The 16,939-nt window shown below is 34.2% G+C and overlaps 1 long non-coding RNA gene across 1 annotated transcript in view; it reads left to right on the forward strand.

The window, feature by feature from the left end:
* The window catches only part of LOC106019465 (uncharacterized), a 28,789-nt gene extending 16,721 nt beyond the window's left edge, over positions 1-12,068 (forward strand). The window contains exon 4 of the long non-coding RNA XR_011808575.1: positions 11,791-12,068. This is a non-coding gene — a long non-coding RNA (uncharacterized lncRNA). The remainder of the gene's footprint in view (positions 1-11,790) is intronic.
* The last annotated feature ends 4,871 nt before the right edge of the window (positions 12,069-16,939 follow it).

Below are 16,939 nucleotides of genomic sequence, written 5' to 3' on the forward strand. Positions count from 1 at the left end.
GCATCCTCCTCTGCCTGCCTCTCTTTAAACCAGCAATGGAACTTGGAAAGATCACAGGAAGGAGTTTTAACTTAAAATTGTTCAGAATTAGGACAATTTAAGGTGTGTGGGTATGTATTGAAATCATTATCTCCTAATAACTGATCCTAAAAGATTTATACACCCGAAAAACTGCTAGATTCATCTTTTTCTCTCCCTCTGTTCTCAAGGCTGAAATCACAATGTCACTGTTCAGTGTAAAAATACAGGGATGATTAGTGCTACTAGCAACAAGCATAATGAGAACAAGGTACTGAATACGGCAGAGGTTTTTTGCGTGCAGTCCCTTTGATAACCCATCTATAAAACAGGGCTCTGATTACTGTAACAACTATTTGAAGAAAAGAAGTTCCCCTGCTGAATTTCTCTTTTGCCTTTAAACACCATGTTAACCTTGCATATTCAGCGGAATTCTTTCAAAGCCACAGTCATGCTTTCTGCTTTCAGAAAATAATGTATTGAAGTGTTCTCATGGACTTGGCAATCAATTAGAAGAACCTATTTTCAGGGAGTGTATACATTTATATATAAAAGCTAACAACTTGGTCTTTTGCTGCTCCTTTAGAAGGTTGTTTCTTTGGTTACACTTGACTTCAGATACCAAGACAGGGTGTATTTTCATGTTTTTCAGCAGATATACTTTTTTAAGTACTTCATTTACTTGTGCTGCCTAAGCAGAATGCCTTTGGAAAAGAGGCAAAGAGAACTTTGGTCGTGAAAGTTTGTCAAGAATCTCATACCATGGAATTTCAGTGCAGTGAAAAACACTTGACTGCAAACATTTGTTGGTTATGTTCACAGGCAGTAATGGACAAAAGGGACAGCAAATTCAACCTGCTGACTTACAAGCACTGTCCTACTAGTGTGAGCCATATTAACTGAATTTGACTCTGTAGTCAGTAGGTTTCTTTCCTCCTCTTAAATATATAACTCACTGGGCAACTGAAACTGCAGGAAGCAGAAGGACTAATGGAGAAAGAATCTAATAATTATGCATGATACATTTGGGATGCTTGTTGTTTATGATCATTCAGTTATTCTGAAATTTAGAACTCAGCAGTAGATTTTGTGGTTTTGTAGGAAGAACAAAAAAAAGATTAGAACTGTGTTGTACTTAAAGGATAAACATTATGATGTTCAGAAAAATGTAAATACTTATATCTATTTAAAAAAACATTGTCATTAAGAGGACAATAAAATGGCTGTGATAATGCAGCATTAAAGTAGCAAAACATTTCACTAAATAGCAGAACATTATTATTTGCTTTACATAATTAACTTATAAATAACTGAAATTCAGACTTTTCTTGTTCAATTACATTTAGTAACAGATGAAATTATGTCCCAGAAGTTTCCAACAAAGTGGTTTATTCACACATTTTCAAAATAATACATTTTCAACATTAATATGTTTTGTTAATTTTGAGTAAATTTTCATGGCAGTAAATTTTTGAGTAAAATTTTGAGTAAATTTTCATGGAACCCACATTCCTTATATAAAAATTGCAGTCAGTCTTCTCTTTCAAACTCTATGTCCTTTCATCAAGAGTAGAGATGTTTCCATTTTTCATGCCTGTTAGTTCAAGACAGTTCTTTCTAAAAGCACTGTATTGTCCTTAACTGACACTTTCAAAATCTTGGATGGTGACTTGGACAATATCCTCCCATATTTTCTTATTAGGCAAAGACATAAGCAGCCAAAGAGAGATGCTTCATTCGGGAGATAGGAGTCTTTAGCTACAACAGAGTTCTCAAGATTGCTGTGCAAAAGTCCTTTATGAAGGACTATCAATTTCCATTCTAAGTATATTATGCTCTTAATGCTTCTTTCATGCTCTATTAACCCATCCCTCTTAGAGTTAAGCATCATGTAAACCCCCTAAGAGTACAAACTGTTTGGCTGATCTTTGAATTTGTACACTACTCATCATACTGTGACTTACTGCCAGTTTGGGCTTATGGCTCATCCAGTGGTAGCTGACAGTGCATTTGGATAAATCACATGTTGAGGACTATTTAGTTATAAGATTACATTCAAGTTATGTTGTAACTTGAGTTATGTTGTAATATTTTTATTGGTTTGCCCAAGCAGCTGTCCTTCCAAACCAGGTTTTCCTTTATCAGAACACTTTTCCTTTTCTATAAATATGTTTCTAGTTGCAATACCCACAGCCTACTATCCTTCATAAACTAGGCTCAATAACTGACATATGCTTTAACAGATTTTCAGAAATGAGTATTTTCATTCATTTTATAAATTTGGTTACTTTTTAGTGAACAAGTAAATACAGATAATTTTCAAGCCTGAACACCTATACTATGAAACTGGATTTTAAGATTAAATAATTTGTATAATGTAAACAAAATTTCCAATGTTCACATTAAAATATGTCCTGATATAGCTGTACATTTAACAGGGAAATCTTTTCGATTTCTCAGGTTATGGAGAGATGTTAAGAAACTTTTTTTTTTTTTAATGTCTTTATTTGTCTAATTTCTTTGTTGGATGCTATTTAACAGTACTGAATTATTTGGGCAGTGAAGGATCTTTTCAGCATTCAGTTTAGAGAATGGATGATTGTCTCAGAAAGAAACAAGGAATGGGAAAATCATCTATTTGTATAGACCTGCCAATTTATTGCAGAAATTAAATGAGGCTCACTCAATAGAAATTGTATGGTATTGCTGATCAGTGCAGTAAATTAAAGATAGATTATTAGTCAAAGAATATGAGTTATTAAGTAAAAAGACAATAATTTGTCTTCTGTAACATCTCTGTGAATGTTAACTTATTTAGGAAACATCATCTGCATGGTCACTTTTGTTATTAAAAACTGTCAAACACTCATCTGTAGAAGCCAAAATGATGTAGTTCAAAATGCTCCGAGAGCCTTGTAGTGTCCCCTCAAAAAATGTAGGAGGAGAAGGTTGTGGAATGTGGAAAGGTTGTGGAATGTGGACACTTGTATTTGACTTTTCATATTAATATAAACCCATTTTATAAATATACTTGAAGTACAGGTCTGCCAAAGCAATATATTACTTCAGCTCCCACAGTGTGAAATATAAATAGTGTGTAATTTCAGCATAAGAAACACAATATTACAGAAAAACTATTAATATGGACCTTAAATCTTTTCATTTGTTCGTTGGACCTTTCTTAAAGTATGATTTTGCAGTTCTTGTTGCTGTTACTCTAGTGATTTAACTACAGTTCTGAAAATGAATATGCTTTTGAGCCACAATCATTATTTCTAGCTTAGAATGGCAGAGTGACATTTTTTTCTTTCTAGGCCAAGGTTTGTCTTCAATTCTGTTGAGGTACCAGAGACAATTATAGTGAATGAAAATACATGAACATTCTCATCCAGTTTCAAAAATGAATAGTAGCAGAGACATACAGCAAATGATGCACTGAGATCACTTGCTTTATTTTAGTGGCATGAGAGCAGGGCAAAGCACCTGATTACACGGATATCATATAGCATTAAAAATAATTGACTGAGCTAACTATTTTATGAGCTCAACATGAGCAATTTTTTTTCTCATCTTGAAGTCACACTGCTTCTCCATGACAGGAAGACTAAGTTCAGCTGAAATCCCATCTGTTTTCAAAGCATTATGTAGTTCCTCCAGGTTGGTTACTTACTGCTGAGCATGATGAATAGCTTCATAGTATTTAGAAATTAGGTGACCTAGGGAATTCTTAAACTTGGAGATAAGCTTCTTTTTTACTTCATCCATGTTACACAGATTTCTATTTAAAGAAAATTGTTGTTTTTCTAAGGTGAAACTAAAAATATTTAATTGCCCTCCTTTTTATTAAAATTAGACTACTGCAGCATCAGAGCACCTTAAATCAACCAGCTATGATTTAAATCCTCACATCTCTCAAGTGAAAACAAACAAAAACACTGACAAAGGAAGTACTGTTCCTCTTTCCTTCCTATCCCGTTTATTAATGAGGAGATGACGCAGGGGAAATATGCCTATACCAATAATAGCAATCCAGCTCTATCTGTATGATGTCTACACAGATGTTACCCTAGAAGGAGAACTACACAAATGTTGGTAAATTGCTTGTGGGCAGTTGCACTAGCAACACCAGTTCTGTATGTATGTTCTAGCAAGTCAAGCAGTGCAAGAGACTAGCCACTGTCAGAACAATACTTAATGGTTTCTGCCTCAGGTCAAATCTTCAAAACAATTCATAGGCACTGAACCAATCTAAAACAGTCAGTTTCAAAGAGAGCAAATGGGCTATGGCACTGTTTATTTTACTACCACAGGCATATTTGCAGAAGTCTGTTTCATAATATACCATGAGTATCCATGAGAATGGAGTCCCTCATTTTCTTCTTCTTGGAGTACTTCCTTCACTCTAAAACCAGACTGACACCATTTCTTCCTTGTGGCTGCTCTTTTTCAGTGTCTCAAAGAGAGAGAGAGTTTGGATTGAATATCAGCAATCACAGATGCTGCTGTAGTTGCAAATTCTTCCCTGTCTGGTTATGAAAACTGTTATTTTAGAAATGCTTGGAAGAAGCTTGTGTTATTGAGGAAAGTCAAGAAAATAACCTTGCCAGCAGCAGTATTGTCAGGGCTTGACATCAGATGTGAAACCAAAAGAGGTCAGGGAGTCAAAACTCAATTCTCTCAGCTATAAGAAAGTTCATTTCAACCACTTTGACAGAGTATGGTAGAGGTTCATCTGCTTTTGAAAGCTTTTCAACCTGGGCATTTTCATGCCTCATATACGCAGTCAGGACTCACTTGAAAATGAAGTAGCCCCTACCTTCCTCATGAAGTGGACCACAGAGGTCCACTTCATCAAGGGCTAACACACAGGTCACAGGAGCTGTTGAAAGTCACCGTTTTTCTTCTCATTCTTGCTTACTTGATTCCTGGTTAAAGAAGTTATGAATTCAATCATTTCATCTCTACCTTGAGAGCTTCTACTTGATAATTCTTCTGTCTATGGAAGCTCCTATGATATGGATCCTGTATGGATTCGTCACAAATTTTAATTGTGACTAACATGCTTTGGTGATCACTTTTCATACAACTGATTTCAAATATAAAGGAAAGTAGATGTACATTTTATGACAAAAGAAAGGATTGGAAATATATTAATAATGCTAATTATTAACAACAACGTAATTAATAATATATTTATATTAATACAAATATTAAAATGTAAATATATTAATATAATATATATTGTATTTATATTATAAAGTAATATTAATTAATACATTGCAGTGTAGATATACATAAAGTCAAAGGAATAATAAGTGAAACAAAAAATTCAAAGGCTTTTTGTATAACCTTTTAAAACTGAAATTAAAGTAAATTGATAAGAACAGATTTAAAACTGATGGCAAGACATCTGTTTTTCACAGTTGAAATCTGTTTAACTTCTGTTTAACTTCATTGCCATAATATGTTAGTGAGTTGAAGAGCTTAGTAAGCTTTAAAACAACTAACCATTTACATGGATAATGGGAACACCCACTGTTATATTAGATAGAAAATAATGATTTCGTACAGAATGGGAATAAATCTTCATATTTTTATACAGAAACATAATTAGCTGACAAATATTAAGAAACAATTTCCATATGGACCTGCTATTTTGAAAGAAATGTTCATATAACTTGGAAGGAAGGAAGGGAGAGAGGGAGAGAAAGAGATGAGAGAGAGAGAGAAAGAAAGAGAGAGAAAGAGAGAAAACAATTACTGGTGAAGTAAAAAGACAGCATGTTTTGTGTCAAATAAAACCTCCAGTTCTATTTACATTTTTTAATTGAAATAGACTGAAATAATAAATAAATCATTATTATTAATAATTACCAAAAAAAAAAAAAAAAAAGCAAGCATCAACTTCTGAAAACCTTTTCTTTGAGAGCAACTGTTGAGGTTTCTGGATTACTTCTGGAGAGCTGAGGCTGGATTGTAGCATTCATGGCATGTCCTTTTGATGACAGGGACTCTAAGGTTCTGAAGTAGCTACAAGGCAAGCCAGGAGATGAGTAGCAGGATCAATCATGACTACCTGCAGAAGCCACCTTATCAGAGAAGTGCAGACTGTTAATCTTGTTAACTAGTTGGTATTGCACTCACTCAGGTTTATTTTATTTTTGAATGAAATTTGATCACTAGTTTTTATTTGTTTCTCCCCCAGCTGATTCTAAAACTATGGCTTTTTTAAGTCTCTCCTGTTAAAATTGATATTCTGTGCATAGAAAAATTAAACAAAATTTTGGCCAGACAGAGAAAAAATTGAGAGCTTGATGCCTCTTGTGCATGTACTTGTGCATATCTTGTTTATGCAAATGGAACATCTTAATTAGGGAGAAAAAAAAAAAAAAAAAAAAAAAGTAAATCTTTCACCAGTACCATTCATCTTTAATTTATTTTTTTTTTTAACAATATTATATTCAATGAATATTATATTTTTCATCAGTCATTGATTTACAAACATTTTCACAGGTAAGAAGGAGAATATATGTGAATCCAGAGATGAGCATTTGCCCAACTCACATGGTGGTAACCCAGAAATGCATGTTCTAGTGCATGCTTTATGTCAGTGAAAGGCAAACACCATAAACAGATCAGAAAACCAAACCATAAAAGTCACTATTCACTTGCATCATTTATATAAAACTTAGACAGAGTTAGACATAAAAAGAGACATCTGCTATGCAGATATCTACATTGAGATTGGGTGAACCTACCTATTCTCTTTGTAATCTGTCTGATGTTTATTGTCCACAGTACTAAGAGACTATTACTTATCCCAGTACTAGTTTTGTTTTATTAAGGTACCTTCAATCTCCACCACTCTTCCTTCATATTTTTGTCTATGTGAGAAAGCTGAAATGTATAACATTATTTTAATGAAATTTTAGTGCTTTTCTTGTGTGTATAGGTCATGTATCAGCAGGTATATCCTTGTCAGTCAGCTCAGTTGATACAATTTTTAGAGATGATATTCTGTCTACCTATAGTCTCACCAGTCACCTGTATCAGTATCCATCAGCACAAAATTATGTCTTAAGTCCTTAATTTTCTGTACTAGCTCCAGAAGGTCACAGTACAAACTCAGGATAAGTTTAATCACTGAATATAGTAATTGTCTTTACAAACTCAGAGCTCAGTAACGAATAATATTGTACAGTTGCTAAAAATTGTGTACTAAAAGCAATTTCTTCCACCCATTCTAAAAATGTTCAATAATTTCTTTAAGTGTGTATGTATTTTTGCATTTTTTTCCCTAATTCCTTTTTGCCTCTCTTTCCCTTCAATCAATGATTCACGATAAAAGATATTAATTAAACTCTCCATAGGAACATAAACTTGGAAAAAAAAAAAAAAAAAAAGCAAACTTGCTTTTCAGGCATCTCTCTGTGAACCTTCCCAGGTTTGACATTCACATTTAATCATAGCCTTCAAACAAATTAAATTCTATTGTGTTGCTTCTTATTGTGTTTATTATTAATATTATTTTTAAAATATCAGGCAAGGCATATTCTATATTGTTTGCCCCAACATATTTTTAGACAATTATATTGAACTTCAAAAGTATGAGAAATATATGTCCATCTCCTTATTATATTGTTCTTCAAGAAGCAGTTTAATTTTCTTTAAAATTGAACAAACTCAGTTCATTAGCATTTTGATGAAATTAGGAGGCGAAGTCTAAGAACCTGATTGTATTCTGATGGAAAGTAAACAGCAAAGAAGCAGAAAAGTGTTATAAAGAGAAATAGGAGATTTAGAACTCAAAAATGGCACTAGAAATGATCTCCACTTCATTGTCTGTGATGTAACAAACATGTTTTTATTAAACTATTTTATAATTGGATTTTAGACCTGGAGTCAGGATAATTTCTGTGTTTAGAAAGAAAGAGAAAGAGACTGAGAGATAAAGAGGGAAGGAAGGAAGGAGAGAAAGGGAGAAAGAAAGAGAGAGAGGGGGAGAGAGAATGATAGAGAGAAATAGAAAGAAAGAAAGAAAGAAAAAAAGAGAAAAAGAAAGAAAAAGAGAAAAAGAAAATTATTAAGTACATGTATCTCACATTTCAGATACAAAGAATACAATGAATACACATTTCAGATACAAAGAACATTTGTTTAAATCAAAAATATTTCAAAAAGTCTCCAGCAGTGCATATATGCATAATATAATATTTTCAGGAAATCGTGTTCTGAGAAATGCTTAAATTCACTTCTATTTAAAGATAACCAACAACATGTATGTGTTTTTTTTTGTTTGTTTGTTTGTTTGTCTGATTGATTTTAAAGGTGTTTTTGTGTGGTGGGTTTGATGGGTGAACTGAGAAGTGAAATAAAATATTATGGGTCAGCTTGAACTTTTTTTTTAAACATGAAGAAAGTTGTAGGTATGCATGACCACTTCAAAAATTAGAAACTCATTATTTCTTTTGCCACAATGATGATCTTTAGCCCATTGACTAAGATATTCTTCAGAGATGTTCAGAGGCAATCATTACTTTTCTTACCGTTTACAAACCACATCTCATATACTCAAGAATCTAGCCTGAGTTGGTTTATTGTGACATATCCAACTACTTTTCTTTTTTCTAATTCAATTTGAATTCAGTAGTGACTTCAGGCAACCCAAATATACATTTGTTTTAGAAAATAGTCATTGTAAAATATTCACCAAGACACAATTCTTGGGCCCTTGGGGTTCAGACAGAGCTGAAGATGATGCAAGAAATGCAGGCAACATTAATAGCAAAAATTCTGTTGATAAATTAGAAAAACATTCAAATATATACGGACAGTTACTATATGATTTACTATATGATTAGATCATTTACTATTCTAAATGATCTGACTGGCTTGAAATAACTTAGTCGTAACTTTATTCTCTTTAAAGGACACAGAAAAAACATAATCAACTCTTTTCAAAGTCCTAATTCAGAAATCCCATCTTTAAAATGTAACTCATATGCCAGCATCTTAGCTGACATCTTAGTTGCTAAGCATGGCACTGGCCAGAGCAGAGCCACTTGAACAGCTGGCTGCAGAACTTTCTTTTTTCTCTTGCACTGAACCATGTTGTTTGGGCTCTTATATGACAAATCACAGAGAACAAGGAGAGATTGGGTATTCAGAGACTCTGTTTTATTTATTTCCCTTTAGCAGTGGACTTGTTTAGAAATATTTGTTCAAAAGGTTCCCATTTCACTTTTCTTTCTTTGATCTTTTAATCAAAGACCTCCAATTTTCATATTCAAAGAAAAACGATATGATTGGAGATTTAAATACTGATATTTAATGTTAAATCTTCTGCAGTAATTGTAAACATCACTGACAAAAGAGATTGGACATGGCTGACTAAGATTCCCCCAGAAAACATAATTTTCAAGGTTTTGATTGGTTCAAAATTAATATCTGCAATATTAATAGCAAAATAAGAAAAACATCGGTATTTCTTTTAGGATATCAGAGGTGGAAACCACAGAATTAAATAAAAAGAAATTCAAATAGCTTTTGAAGTTGTGTAAGGAAATGTTATAAATAGGGAATTATGATAAAAAGCTAACAAATTTAGGAGGAATTAATTATCCTTTTTAATCATATTCAACCTCAATAACACAAATTTAATAGGCTTATACCTTTCTGCCAATTTCAGTAAAGATTGCTACTGATCAATATCATTTATTTTCAAGAGAGTAAGGCAAAGGCTAGATGCTAGTGACAAGAGACATTTTTTTTTTATTATTATTTTTTTTCCCCAAAAGTGTCTGAAAAGTGGCATAATGCTGTCTGAAACATAGAGGTCATATACCAAATAATCATCAGTTTTATCCATCTCTCCTAAAACTTTTACTTGCAATTATTTATTGTTTATTTTCTTACTCAGCATTGCAAGAATTCAGATAAATTACAGTTGTTTGGAACAGAGTGTTTTCTTGACATAGGGCAGTTGAGACTTCCTATAGAATTCACCATAGAGAAGAAATTCCCAGTACTACATGAGATACAGATGACCCTGGATGTAGAAATACATTACAGCATAGTATATTTGTGAGACACATTTTTGTCTTAAAGCTGGGCAACAGATTAAGATCCTGAATGTCCTGTTTTGATTCCTGTTTCTCATAAGTGATCTCATACACCTTTTGTTTCTGCTGCTTCAGTTCTCCGGCTTTCTATTTACATGGACATTCCCTCCATTTATTTTATTCATTTATTTGTTTGCTTGTTTGTTTTTCATTTATTTGTCAGATTGTGCTTTGAAAACTTTCCAGTCAAAACAGAGAAATAGTTTTACAAGCTTCATTTGGTACTCTCCAGCCACTTCTCATGGCTTTCAGCTTACAGTTTTCTTTTTTTTTTGTTTTTTGTTTTGTCATCCAATATTACATTTTGTTTCTCTTCCCAGCACAAAATTGCACCATTACTCATTATTAGTTCATTGAATTCACAGCTATACCTGTGAATTCAGGTATATGAGAATTTAGAGGGCAGGAAGTGTTCCTTGGCAGTGAGATGAGCATTCCATACTGTTAAAATCTTTTACCGCTAGAATATGGCAGCCATACTTTTTCCTTTATTAGTTCCTTTATCAAAAATACACCATGATTGCTAGAGTTGACGGAAAGGTTGAGACAGAAGTTATGGCTGCATAAGTCTTCCACCACAGGGAAATAGATGATGCTGCCAGCTCTGCTAATTCAGTGATCCCAGTTAAAGAAAGAAACTACAGACTAAAATAAAACATAAATGCCTTAAAATAGTTTTTTTTTGTTTGTTTGTTTTGTGTGTGTGTGTATGTCCAGGATCAGGATTCACTTTGTGATTATCTATAATGGGTTGACTATATCTCAGCATTTTTTTGCTGCCTACACACAGTAAAAACAGACAAGAACACATGATGTACAAAGGGCTAGCCAACCAGAAACCAACTCAGATTCAAGAAAAGCTAGCGGGTGTTTCATTTATTTAATGCACTTATACCCTGTTTTTTAAAGACTGTGTTAATCTGAGATGATGATGCTAATGTTGATATAGGTTTCCTGAACTGGAGCTAGTTCACATCCTGAGTACCAGAAGGTGAGAGAACCTCAGTTCTGCATGCAGTTGCAGATAAGCAGTTGGCCTCCGGAGGCCCCCCAACCAGTAGCTGGCTCCAAGAGATCTGTATTAGTGGCATGGGCACACAAAAAAAAAAAAATGCTTGGAAACAATCAGTGCCTTGCATGAAACATCTGCAACATACTGATACTTAATAGTAGCAGGCACACATATTCTGCTGAAGTGCTAAATACAATGCAATGGTTGAACTAACTCCCATTTGGGAGTTAAGTTCATTGCCTGTTTGAGTGCATCTGACTGCATGCTTGACTCATACAGGCATGTACTGGACAGGCATGTCCAAAGCTCTTCTGGTAGTAGATGCCTATTCCTCCTACCTCTCCTTTTCAAAAAAGGACAGTTTTAGTCCTGTTTGTCTGTACAGCATTGTGGTTCAATTACTGTAAAATAGTGGTTCAACAAAGAGTTCACAGTTTAGAGATGTGTGGAGAAAAGAAAAGAAAACAAACAAATAAAATAAATTGATTCTAAAAACTAAGGACAGAGATTTACACTTTTTTTTTTTTTCCTGGTGAAATGTGTAATGACAAGCAGATTTTGTGACTCATAAAGGACAGTGACATAGTAAAAACAATGGTGTGATCATTTAATTTTCTTTTCTTTTTTTTTTTTTTTCAGAAATACTTGGAGGAGGAAGGAGCACTGGAATATACAGAAGTTCTGATAGGGAATCTTTTGTTGTAAAGACTGAAGAGGCTTAAGCTGTGCACAAGTACTTCTCTATTTTATGTCATTGAAGTTCATTATAGGTAAGGTGGTACATGTGCTACATGGAACAAAGACAGCAACGCTTCTTATATTGTATGAGACAAATTTGAATGAAGCCAAACAAAAATGCATGGATAAGTGAATATGCAAAAATGCCGTATGGCTTATTTTGAAAACACTTGCATACAATAAATCTGGAACTATCTTTTTTAAAAATATCTAACCATCTGCATTGACTTTATTTCTTGATAAACACAATTTTAAACCTTTATACATTATATGTCTTTAAAACTTCAGAGCAGTCAAAATATGTGACTTTATCATCATCTTCCACAATATTCTCATATCCGTCTAGTCTGAATAAATGGAAAACCAGATTTGGATCATAATATGCTTAGAGGTTGATAGCTAGCAGAGTACCACAGGGGTCAACTGTAATTACAAACTGCCCTTACCAATGCCCCAGAGCAAGTGGAGTGCTGCATCCTCAACTTTCCAGATGACATCACATTGGAGAGATGATTTGTTGCTTCAGAAAGCAGGCTGACATCCTGAGGTCTGAAAAAATGGTTTGATAGGAACCTTATGAAATTCATCAAGGTAAAATGTGAAGTCCTTCACCTGGGAAGAAAAAATCCTTTGCAACAACACAGGCTGGGTACTGACTGGCTGGGGAGCAACTCTGTTGAAAACCTGGGGAAGGCTGCACAGGTGCTCTTAGAGTACCTTGACAGGAAGGATATGCATCAGCATCACAAGCTGTGTGAACAGAGGTAGTCAGGAGGCGAAGGGAGGACACTATCCCCCTACTTGGCACTGAGTATTATGTTCAGTTTTGTTTTCCCCAGAAGACATGGATAAACCGGAGAAAGTTCAGCACAGGGCCACAAGGTTAGTCAGGGGCCAATGCACAACATATTAGAGCAGACTGATGGACTGGGGTTTGTTCATCCAAAGAGATGGTTTCTGAGGGATCTAATAGCTGCCTGACAGTACTTTCAGGAAGGTGATCAAGGAGATGAAGCTAGGCTGTTCACAGTGGTACACTGAGGGAGCAGAGGCAAAGGACATGCACTGAAATAATATATATCCATACTGGATATGAGTTAAAATCTTTCTCTCCAATGAGGACAGTCAAGCAGTGAGCTGCTTGCCTACTTGTCACGTTGCTAAGAGAGATTGTACAGTTCCCTTTCTTGGACGTTTTCAAGATCAACTGAAAAAAGTCCTAAGCATTCTGGTCGGACCGGAATGTTCACTGAATTCACAGCTATACCTATAAATAAAAGAGGTAAATAAGACACTGCTACAGTTTACAGCTATCACCTGTAAATAAAACACTGAGCAAGTTTTGAGCAAAAGGTTGAACTAGAGATCTCCTGAGGTCCCTTCCAACCAGAATGATGTTAAGGTCATATATAGATCTGCTCTCCAATCATCAGCTTACATGCAAATGCTCAACCACTGTGTTTCGTCATTTTTGTTTCTTCTCCTTTCTTTCTTTTTTTCCTTCTTTTTTATTTTTGTGTTATAAGTTCCAAGAGGGGAGCCTTGACTGATTGTATAAATGCGGACATGGCAACTGCTACTACTGTGTTATAACACTTTCATATCATGAATCTAAATTCGGCCCCCCCCCCCCAAAAAAATTAATCTGAACACAGAAACTAGTGGTATAGCACTGGATTTTCATATTAAGTAGAACAGTCTTTCTTATTAATCCTACATTTTTTTCCAGTCCAAAAAGCTAAATATATAAATAATATATATATATGGTTTAATTTTCCAGCTGTAACCTTCAAAATGATGTCAGTTCTTAAAGATATCTCATGTTGTCTTAGCTATCTTTCATTATATTAGGTAGAAAGACTGTGTGATTTGGGAACTTCAGTGACAGGTGGGCAGCATAAGTGGACACGTCAGGTTTTTCCACGTTAGACCGTACTGACAATTTTTTTTACTTGAGACAGCATGTGAGTGTAAAGAATATCCATGCAACTTTTCTGATCTTTAAAAAGCATTCCAAAAGAAATTCACCATTTGAAGATGATTCATTGTAATCAGGTAAGTTTGGAAGAGTCACTTAAGTAATGGTCACATAAGGTATATGACCATTAAGATAAATTTATAAAAAGAGATTCCCTTAAGACTGAAGAAAGCACCTGTTTGTCTACTTAAGGCAATATAATTTCCAGCCACTCTGTATTCTTACTGTGAACTCCAAGTCAACAACATTTACTCAAGCTGCATGACATATATTGTAAGTTATGGTTTAAGTGATTTAGCAATGTGTTTATATCCTGTTTTGTCCAGCTTAGCAGACAAAAGAATATTTAGCAATTTTTCCTACTTAGTGATTAGTAGCTGATGGATGATGATGGTATTTTAATAAATTGCTTCTCTACAGTTGAGTGATGTTGTTAGCTTTGTTATTGTTCCTTGGAAGTATATGGCTTCTTTACATTAGAAATGTGTACCACTTTAACTGTTCTGGAAAAAATTACATCATTGCTCCAGTGTGGGTATGGATGAATTTATATTTATAAATGATGATTAATTCAGGCATAGCTATTTTCATAAAGGATGTGCTATTAATAAATAGCTTTTGTATCAGTGGACTTGTATCCACGCTACTGATGCATCTGGCTGTGCTTGTTGTAATCTGGGATCTTAGGACCATAAGATAATTTGTGTTGGAAGGGACCTCAGGTGATCTCTGGCCCAACCTCTGGCCCAACTATAAATCTTGTTGGATGTTGAAAGTTTCCAAGGAAGTAGAGTGCACCTCTCTGGGCAATATAGTCCACTACCTGCTTGTTTTATCAGGTACTTTTTGAGCATGCTCCCCTTCCTTTCTTTCCTCTCTATGAAACACCTTCTGTCATCTCTTTTCATAGTATACATTTAAGCCTTCCTCTGCTTTCTTCTATGATTCTCATCAATACCTGTATCCTAATAATCTGTCACTGCTACATCCTCATTAGTGTTTCTTTGTATGCAATGATACCAACACAGTTATGCTTCCTTTATCCATGAGACATAACACGTATAGACTTTCCAGTTATTGCATTCATTTAAAAATCTGTCAATTCTGTGAAAATTTAGACAGCATTGGGAACACTTCTCAATGCAGTGTTTTTTTTTACTTACTCTTTTTCTGCACATATTACTCAGTGGCCAAGTTTTGTCATGCATAGTACCTGAAATAGCACTGCAAATTTTCTCTAACCATACACGGGCTGCAAATTCATTCCTATTTTTAACAGTCTGAGTAACGGAATGATCTGACCAATTCCACTTCACAACTACAGCCAAGTCAGTGTCCTCTGATACTAAAAAACAAGTTTCCTCCATTAACCTGAACATCTAACTTTTTAGTGGCACCCTGACCCATCAAACTGCAGCTCGAGTCTGCTCATCTTCTTCATCTGAGTACATAATGATCATCAGATGATTCTGTCTACAGTCTCCTTTTTTTTTCTTTTTTTTTCTTTTTTTTTTCTTTTTTTTCTTTTTTTTTTTTTCTGATAGTTTTACTGCTGTCTTTCTCATCTTTTCTTTGTGAATATCTTTCAGGTTAAATAGCAGAAAAAACACTAGTTAATCAAGAAAGACTTTAAATTTCACTGCAGAGGATACACATTTCTAAAACATGAAAAACTGTACTAAATGGTAAAGAATTAAATTAAATTTAACAGTACCAGAGCCCAAGCACTGTGATTGTCATGTATTGATACATGGGAATCATGGGCAGGAATACACAGGCACATTTCTGGAGTTATTACAAGCTAGTGATTAATTTTCAACAGATATTTTGAAAGCAGCCACCCTGTTTTAGACAATAAGAGCATCTACCATTATGGACATGACTGAAACTTGCCTGCTGGCTGCAGACTCAAAGTGACACAGAAACTGCTCAATATATTAATATCCCCATCAGTGTAGAAGATGTCACCTCAGGGAATTAAAAGGGAGGGTAATATTTCTCTCATTTTGTTATAGCAACAAGGGTCCACAAAAAAATATTTTCCTAATTGCTGATGGTTCCTTGTGTTCCTTCAGCTGTGATGCATATGCTGTTCACATGAATGTGGGCTGTGTGCATGCAGTGAGTGTAGCCTCATATTTTGATTCTTATTTCAATTCTTTGTTAAATTCCTTTTGCTTCTTTGTTCAATATGTAATACTCTTTGGAAGATTGTGTTTAAAATCCCTAATCTATCAAACAGATAAATAACTGCAAAAATCATTTTCAAATTTTTGAATAATGCAGATAGCTCTGTGCCAGTATTAGTAGGGTTTTTGTTTCCAAAGATGTTTCTTTCTTTTTTTTTTTTTTTTTTCTCTTAATGCAAAAATCTACTATTTTTCTTTCTTTTGTATTTATTTATTTATGTGGCTTCTGAAGAAGTATGAGTTCTACAATATAGAGTTTAAAATAGATTTATTTAAAACGATCTGTAGGTTTAGAGGTTTAAAATGATCTGTAAATTCTAAAATGACTAGTGCACACCTAGTCATTTTACTTGCCAAACTGGATGAAATTTCATTAATAATATGTGATAAAATAGAATAAAACAAGATTACTGTATGTATAATTTTATGCTATATCTATGTATGCCTTTATGGATATTGTATGTGTGTGTGCATGTACACATGTATCTATATCTATGTACAGATATGTACGTACAATGCATGAAAAAAAGATCAGATTTCCTCCTTGGCACCACCAAAGATTTTTAAATGCCTGAAGATCTAGCATCTGTGGAAGGATCCCATTTCAAAAACATTAATAAGCCCAAGTCTGGAAGGGCTGAAGTAGAAAAAAAGCACTCTTAATTATGTTGATACTTGGAAGGTTACCCCCATGTAAAACATCAGGGAGCATGACTCAGGTTCACATTTCAATGTGATTTCTATTTTATGTTGCTAGTGTGCCAGGTAATATTTCAGGTCCAACTAGTTTAATCAGGTATTTCATAAGAATTGTCAACACATTATGCCATCCTAGATACATTTTATATTAAGGAGTAACACGTTTTTTCTCATTTTAATGTGG

This window comes from Anas platyrhynchos, chromosome 3, assembly GCF_047663525.1.
Source record: "Anas platyrhynchos isolate ZD024472 breed Pekin duck chromosome 3, IASCAAS_PekinDuck_T2T, whole genome shotgun sequence".
In the NCBI taxonomy this organism is placed as follows: Eukaryota; Metazoa; Chordata; class Aves; order Anseriformes; family Anatidae; genus Anas; species Anas platyrhynchos.